Raw genomic sequence first — 6,000 nt, 5'->3', positions numbered from 1 at the left:
TCCCTACCTACTAATTAGACTGTAAGCTCCTCGGGGCAGGGACTCCTCTTCCTTAATGTTATGTTTATGTCTAAAGCACTTATTCCCATGATCTGTTATTTATTGGATTACCACATGTATTACTACTGTGAAGCGCTATGTACATTAATGGCGCTATATAAATAAAGACATACAATACAATACAATACACACACAGTAATGCATGCATCACTCACACACACACACTAATTCCTGCATCTCGCACACACAGTATGCCTGCATCACACACACACACACACACACACACACACACACACACACACACACACACACACACACACACACACACACACACACACACACACACACACACACACACACACACACACACACACACACACACACACACAGTAATGCCTGCATCACTCACACACACAGTAATGCATGCAACACACACACACACACACACACACACACACACACACACACACACACACACACACACACACACACACACACACACACACACACACACTAATTCCTGCATTTCACACACACAGTATGCCTGAATCACACAAACACACACACACACACCCCGTGGCTTGCTTCGCTGCGGGTGAGCTGGCCTGTGGGTATCAGTCATGTTGCTATGTTAAGGTGGCAGTGACGCGGCCCTGCAGAAATCTGATAGCCCTGTGTGTGAGGAGCCAGGAGAGGCCTCCCTGTGTGTGAGGAGCCAGGAGAGGCCTCCCTGTGTGTGAGGAGCCAGGAGAGGCCGCCCTGTGTGTGAGGAGCCAGGAGAGGCCTCCCTGTGTGTGAGGAGCCAGGAGAGGCCTCCCTGTGTGTGAGGAGCCAGGAGAGGCCTCCCTGTGTGTGAGGAGCCAGGAGAGGCCGACCTGTGTGTGAGGAGCCAGGAGAGGCCGACCTGTGTGTGAGGAGCCAGGAGAGGCCTCCCTGTGTGTGAGGAGCCAGGAGAGGACGACCTGTGTGTGAGGAGCCAGGAGAGGCCTCCCTGTGTGTGAGGAGCCAGGAGAGGCCTCCCCTGTGTGTGAGGAGCCAGGAGAGGCCTCCCTGTGTGTGAGGAGCCAGGAGAGGCCTCCCTGTGTGTGAGGAGCCAGGAGAGGCCTCCCCTGTGTGTGAGGAGCCAGGAGAGGCCTCCCTGTGTGTGAGGAGCCAGGAGAAGCCTCCCTGTGTGTGAGGAGCCAGGAGAGGCCTCCCTGTGTGTGAGGAGCCAGGAGAGGCCTCCCTGTGTGTGAGGAGCCAGGAGAGGCCTCCCTGTGTGTGAGGAGCCAGGAGAGGCCTCCCTGTGTGTGAGGAGCCAGGAGAGGCCTCCCTGTGTGTGAGGAGCCAGGAGAGGCCTCCCTGTGTGTGAGGAGCCAGGAGAGGCCTCCCTGTGTGTGAGGAGCCAGGAGAGGTCCCCCTGTGTGTGAGGAGCCAGGAGAGGCCTCCCTGTGTGTGAGGAGCCAGGAGAGGCCTCCCTGTGTGTGAGGAGCCAGGAGAGGCCTCCCTGTGTGTGAGGAGCCAGGAGAGGTCCCCCTGTGTGTGAGGAGCCAGGAGAGGCCTCCCTGTGTGTGAGGAGCCAGGAGAGGCCTCCCTGTGTGTGAGGAGCCAGGAGAGGCCTCCCTGTGTGTGAGGAGCCAGGAGAGGCCTCCCTGTGTGTGAGGAGCCAGGAGAGGCCTCCCTGTGTGTGAGGAGCCAGGAGAGGTCCCCCTGTGTGTGAGGAGCCAGGAGAGGCCTCCCTGTGTGTGAGGAGCCAGGAGAGGCCTCCCTGTGTGTGAGGAGCCAGGAGAGGCCGACCTGTGTGTGAGGACCCAGGAGAGGCATCCCTGTGTGTGAGGAGCCAGGAGAGGCCGACCTGTGTGTGAGGACCCAGGAGAGGCCGACCTGTGTGTGAGGACCCAGGAGAGGTCCCCCTGTGTGTGAGGAGCCAGGAGAGGCCTCCCTGTGTGTGAGGAGCCAGGAGAGGCCTATCTGCACAGCCACTGATCTACCCAGCCCCTGCCCAGCCCCTGCCCCTGCCCCGCTGCTGCCCCTGCACAGCCACTGCCCCCTGCACAGCCACTGCCCCTGCACAGCCACTGCCCCCTGCACAGCCACTGCCCCTGCACAGCCACTGACCCTGCACAGCCACTGACACACTGACCCTGTACTGAGACACTAACCCTGCGGACACACAATGTCCCTGCACAGACACACACTGACCCTATACTGAGACACACTGACCCTGTACTGAGACATTGACCCTGCACTGACACACTGACCCTGTACTGAGACACTAACCCTGCGGACACACAATGTCCCTGCACAGACACACACTGACCCTATACTGAGACACACTGACCCTATACTGAGACACACTGACCCTGTACTGAGACTACACTGGCCCTGTACTGAGACTACACTGGCCCTGTACTGAGACTACACTGGCCCTAGCTCTGAGCAGCTGCAGGGGGGGGGGGGCGGGGGTGTGTGTCCGACCTTTCACTGTATGCTTGGTTGGGAGGGAAGCCACCTCACTTCCGGTTCTCACTGCTGAGGCTCCGCTGTCACTAACCCCGCCCCCACCCTCTGCTGTCACTAACCCCGCCCCCACCCTCTGCTGTCACTAACCCCGCCCCCACCCTCTGCTGTCACTAACCCCGCCCCCACCCTCTGCTGTCACTAACCCCGCCCCCACCCTCTGCTGTCACTAACCCCGCCCCCACCCTCTTCTGCTAACCCAGCCCCCACCCTCTGCTGTCACTAACCCCGCCCCCACCCTCTGCTGTCACTAACCCCGCCCCCACCCTCTGCTGTCACTAACCCCGCCCCCACCCTCTGCTGTCACTAACCCCGCCCCCACCCTCTGCTGTCACTAACCCCGCCCCCACCCTCTTCTGCTAACCCAGCCCCCACCCTCTGCTGTCACTAACCCCGCCCCCACCCTCTGCTGTCACTAACCCCGCCCCCACCCTCTGCTGTCACTAGCCCCGCCCCCACCCTCTGCTGTCACTAACCCCGCCCCCACCCTCTGCTGTCACTAATCCCACCCCCACCCTCTGCTGTCACTAACCCCACCCCCACCCTCTGCTGCTAACCCCGCCCCCACCCTCTGCTGTCTCTAACCCCGCCCCCACCCTCTGCTGTCACTAACCCCGCCCCCACCCTCTGCTGTCACTAACCCCGCCCCCACCCTCTGATGTCACTAACCCCGCCCCCACCCTCTGCAGCTGCAGTCAGACAGGCCTCTGCTCTCCTCCCTGCATTCTTGCTCTCTGCTGCCCCCACCTTCTCTGGTCAAAGCCGGGACAGCCACAAAAAACGGGACATTTTAAAGTAAGTCAGGCAGCCGGGACAGACCTTAAAAAAACGGGACTGTCCCGGCTAAACCGGGACATCTGGTCACCCTAGTTATAGGAAGTGGTTATATGGGGTAATAGGAGGAGTTATATGGGGTAATAGGAGGAATTATAGGGAGGGGTTATATGGGGTAATAGGAGTTGTTATATGGGGTAATAGGAGGAATTATAGGGAGCGGTTATAGGGGGTAATAGGAGGGGTTATAGGGAGAGGTTATATGGGGTAATAGGAGGAGTTATAGGGAGAGGTTATATGGGGTAATAGGAGGAGTTATAGGAAGGGGTTATATGGGGTAATAGGAGGAGTTATAGGGAGGGGTTATATAGGGTAATAGGAGGAGTTACAGGGAGGGGTTATATGGGGCAAAAGGAGGAGTTATAGGGAGGGGTTTTATGGGGTAATAGTTGGAGGTATAGGAAGAGGTTATATGGGGTAATAGGAGGATTTATAGGGAGGGGTTATATGGGGAAATAGGAGAAGGTATAGGGAGAGGTTATATGGGGCAATAGGAGGAGTTATAGGGAGCGGTTATATGGAGCAATAGGAGTTATAGGGATCGGTTATATGGGGTACTAGGAGGAGTTATAGGGGGGGGCTTATATGGGGTAATAGGAGGAGTTATAGGGATCGGTTATATGAGGTAATAGGAGGAGTTATAGGGAGGGCTTATATAGGGTAATAGGAGGGGTTATGTGGGACAATAGGATGAGTTATAGGGAGCAGTTATATGGGGCAAAAGGAGGAGTTATAGGGAGCGGTTATATGGGGTAATAGGAGGAGTTATAGGTAGCGGTTATATGGGGTAATAGGAGGAGTTATAGGGAGAGGTTATATGGGATAATATGAGGAGTAGGGAGAGGTTATATGGGGTAATAGGAGGAGTTATAGAGAGAGGTTATATGGGGTAATAATAGGAGATATAGGGAGGGGTTATATGGGGCAAAAGGAGGAGTTATCGGGAGTGGTTATATGGGGTAATAGGAGGGGTTATAGGGATCGGTTATATGGGGTAATAGGAGGAGTTATAGGGATTGGTTATATGGGGTAACAGGAGGAGTTATAGTGAGGGGCTTATATATGGGGTAATAGGAGAAGTTATAGGAGAGGTTATATGGGGTAATAGGAGGAGTTACAGGGAGCAGTTATATGGGGTAATAGGAGGAGTTATAGGGAGCGGTTATATGGAGTAATAAGAGGAGTTATAGGGAGGGCTTATATGGGGTAATAGGAGGAGTTACAGGGATCGGTTATATGAGGTAATAGGAGGAGTTATAGGGAGGGGTTATATGGGATAATAGGAGGAGTTACAGGGAGGGGGTATATGGGGTAATGGGAGGAGTTATAGGGAGGGGTTATATGAGGTAATAGGAGGAGTTATAGGGAGGGGTTATATGGGATAATAGGAGGAGTTACAGGGAGCGGTTATGTGGGATAATAGGAGGAGTTATAGGGAGGGGTTATATGGGATAATAGGAGGAGTTATAGGGAGGGGGTTATATGGGGTAATAGGATGATTTATAGTTAGCAGTTACAGTATATGGAGTTAAGGGGTGGTTATATGGAGTTAAGGGGTGGTTATATGGAGTTAAGGGGTGGTTATATGGAGTTAAGGGGTGGTTATATGGGAAATTAGTCTGCAAGTTTCTATTTTCTGCCATTCTTACAGATTTCTATCATCATTTGTCTCATAATAAGAGATCCACTGATAAAAATCAGCACTTTATTTTTAAAATAACCATATTTTAGCCACAACCCCCAGATCCTCTGATTTTGGTCTCTGGAAGCAGATATCGCTGCAGTTATATCAGGATACCCCCTGTTTCTCATGGCTGAGCTAGGTAAGGCTAAGTGAGGCCGGGTGAGGCTGAGTGAGGCTTGGTGAGGCTGAGTGAGGCTGGGCAAGGTTGAGTGTGGTTGGGTGAGGCTGGGCAAGACTGAGTGTGGTTGGGCGAGGCTGAGTGAGGATGGGTGAGGCTGAGTGTGGTTGGGCGAGGCTGAGTGTGGCTGTGCGAGGCTGAGTGGCTGAGTGAGGATCGGTGAGGCTGAGTGTGGTTGGTTCGAGGCTGAGTGAGGCTGTGCATGGTTGAGTGTGGTTGGGCAAGACTGGGTGAGGCTGAGTGAGACTGGGTGAGGCTGAGTGAGACTGGGTGAGGTTGGGTGTGGCTGAGTGAGGCTGAGTGAGACTGGGTAAGGCTGAGTGTGGCTGGGCAAGACTGAGTGTGGCTGGACCAGGCTGGGTGAGGCTGGGCAAGGCTGGGTGAGGCTGGGCAAGGCTGGGTGTGGTTGAGCAAGGCTGAGTGAGGCTGTGCAAGGTTGAGTGTGGTTGGGCAAGACTTGGTGAGACTGAGTGTGGCTGGGTGAGGCTGATTGAAACTGGGTGAGGTTGGGTGTGGCTGAGTGAGTATGGGTGAGTTTGAGTGAGTATGGATGAGGCTGTGCGAGTCTGAGTGAGGCTGTGCGAGTCTGAGTGAGGCTGTGCGAGTCTGGGTGAGGCTGTGCGAGTCTGAGTGAGGCTGTGCGAGTCTGAGTAAGGCTGAGTGAGGCTGATTGAGTATGGGTGAGGCTGAGTGAGTTTGGGTGAGTATGGATGAGGCTGTGCGAGTCTGGGTGAGGCTGAGTAAGGCTGAGTGAGTATGGGTGAGGCTGAGTGAGTATGGATGAGGCTGTGCGAGTATGGGTGAG

The 6,000-nt window shown here is 54.9% G+C and overlaps 1 protein-coding gene across 10 annotated transcripts in view; it reads left to right on the top strand.

Annotated features, from left to right (window-relative positions):
• RUSC2 (RUN and SH3 domain containing 2) overlaps positions 1-6,000 on the top strand; it is a 149,528-nt gene that overhangs the window by 7,172 nt on the left and 136,356 nt on the right. The window contains exon 1 of one of the 10 annotated variants that reach the window (XM_075578666.1): positions 5,091-5,156. The exons of the other annotated variants lie outside the window; for them this stretch is intronic. The gene's annotated coding sequence lies outside the window, so the exon portion shown is untranslated. Of the gene's footprint in view, positions 1-5,090; positions 5,157-6,000 lie in introns of those variants that run through there. 10 annotated transcript variants of the gene reach the window in all.

This window comes from Ascaphus truei, chromosome 1 (assembly GCF_040206685.1).
Source record: "Ascaphus truei isolate aAscTru1 chromosome 1, aAscTru1.hap1, whole genome shotgun sequence".
Classification (NCBI taxonomy): Eukaryota; Metazoa; Chordata; class Amphibia; order Anura; family Ascaphidae; genus Ascaphus; species Ascaphus truei.
The sequence above is the reverse complement of the archived record's forward strand: the minus strand, read 5'-3'. Positions and strand labels throughout refer to the sequence as shown.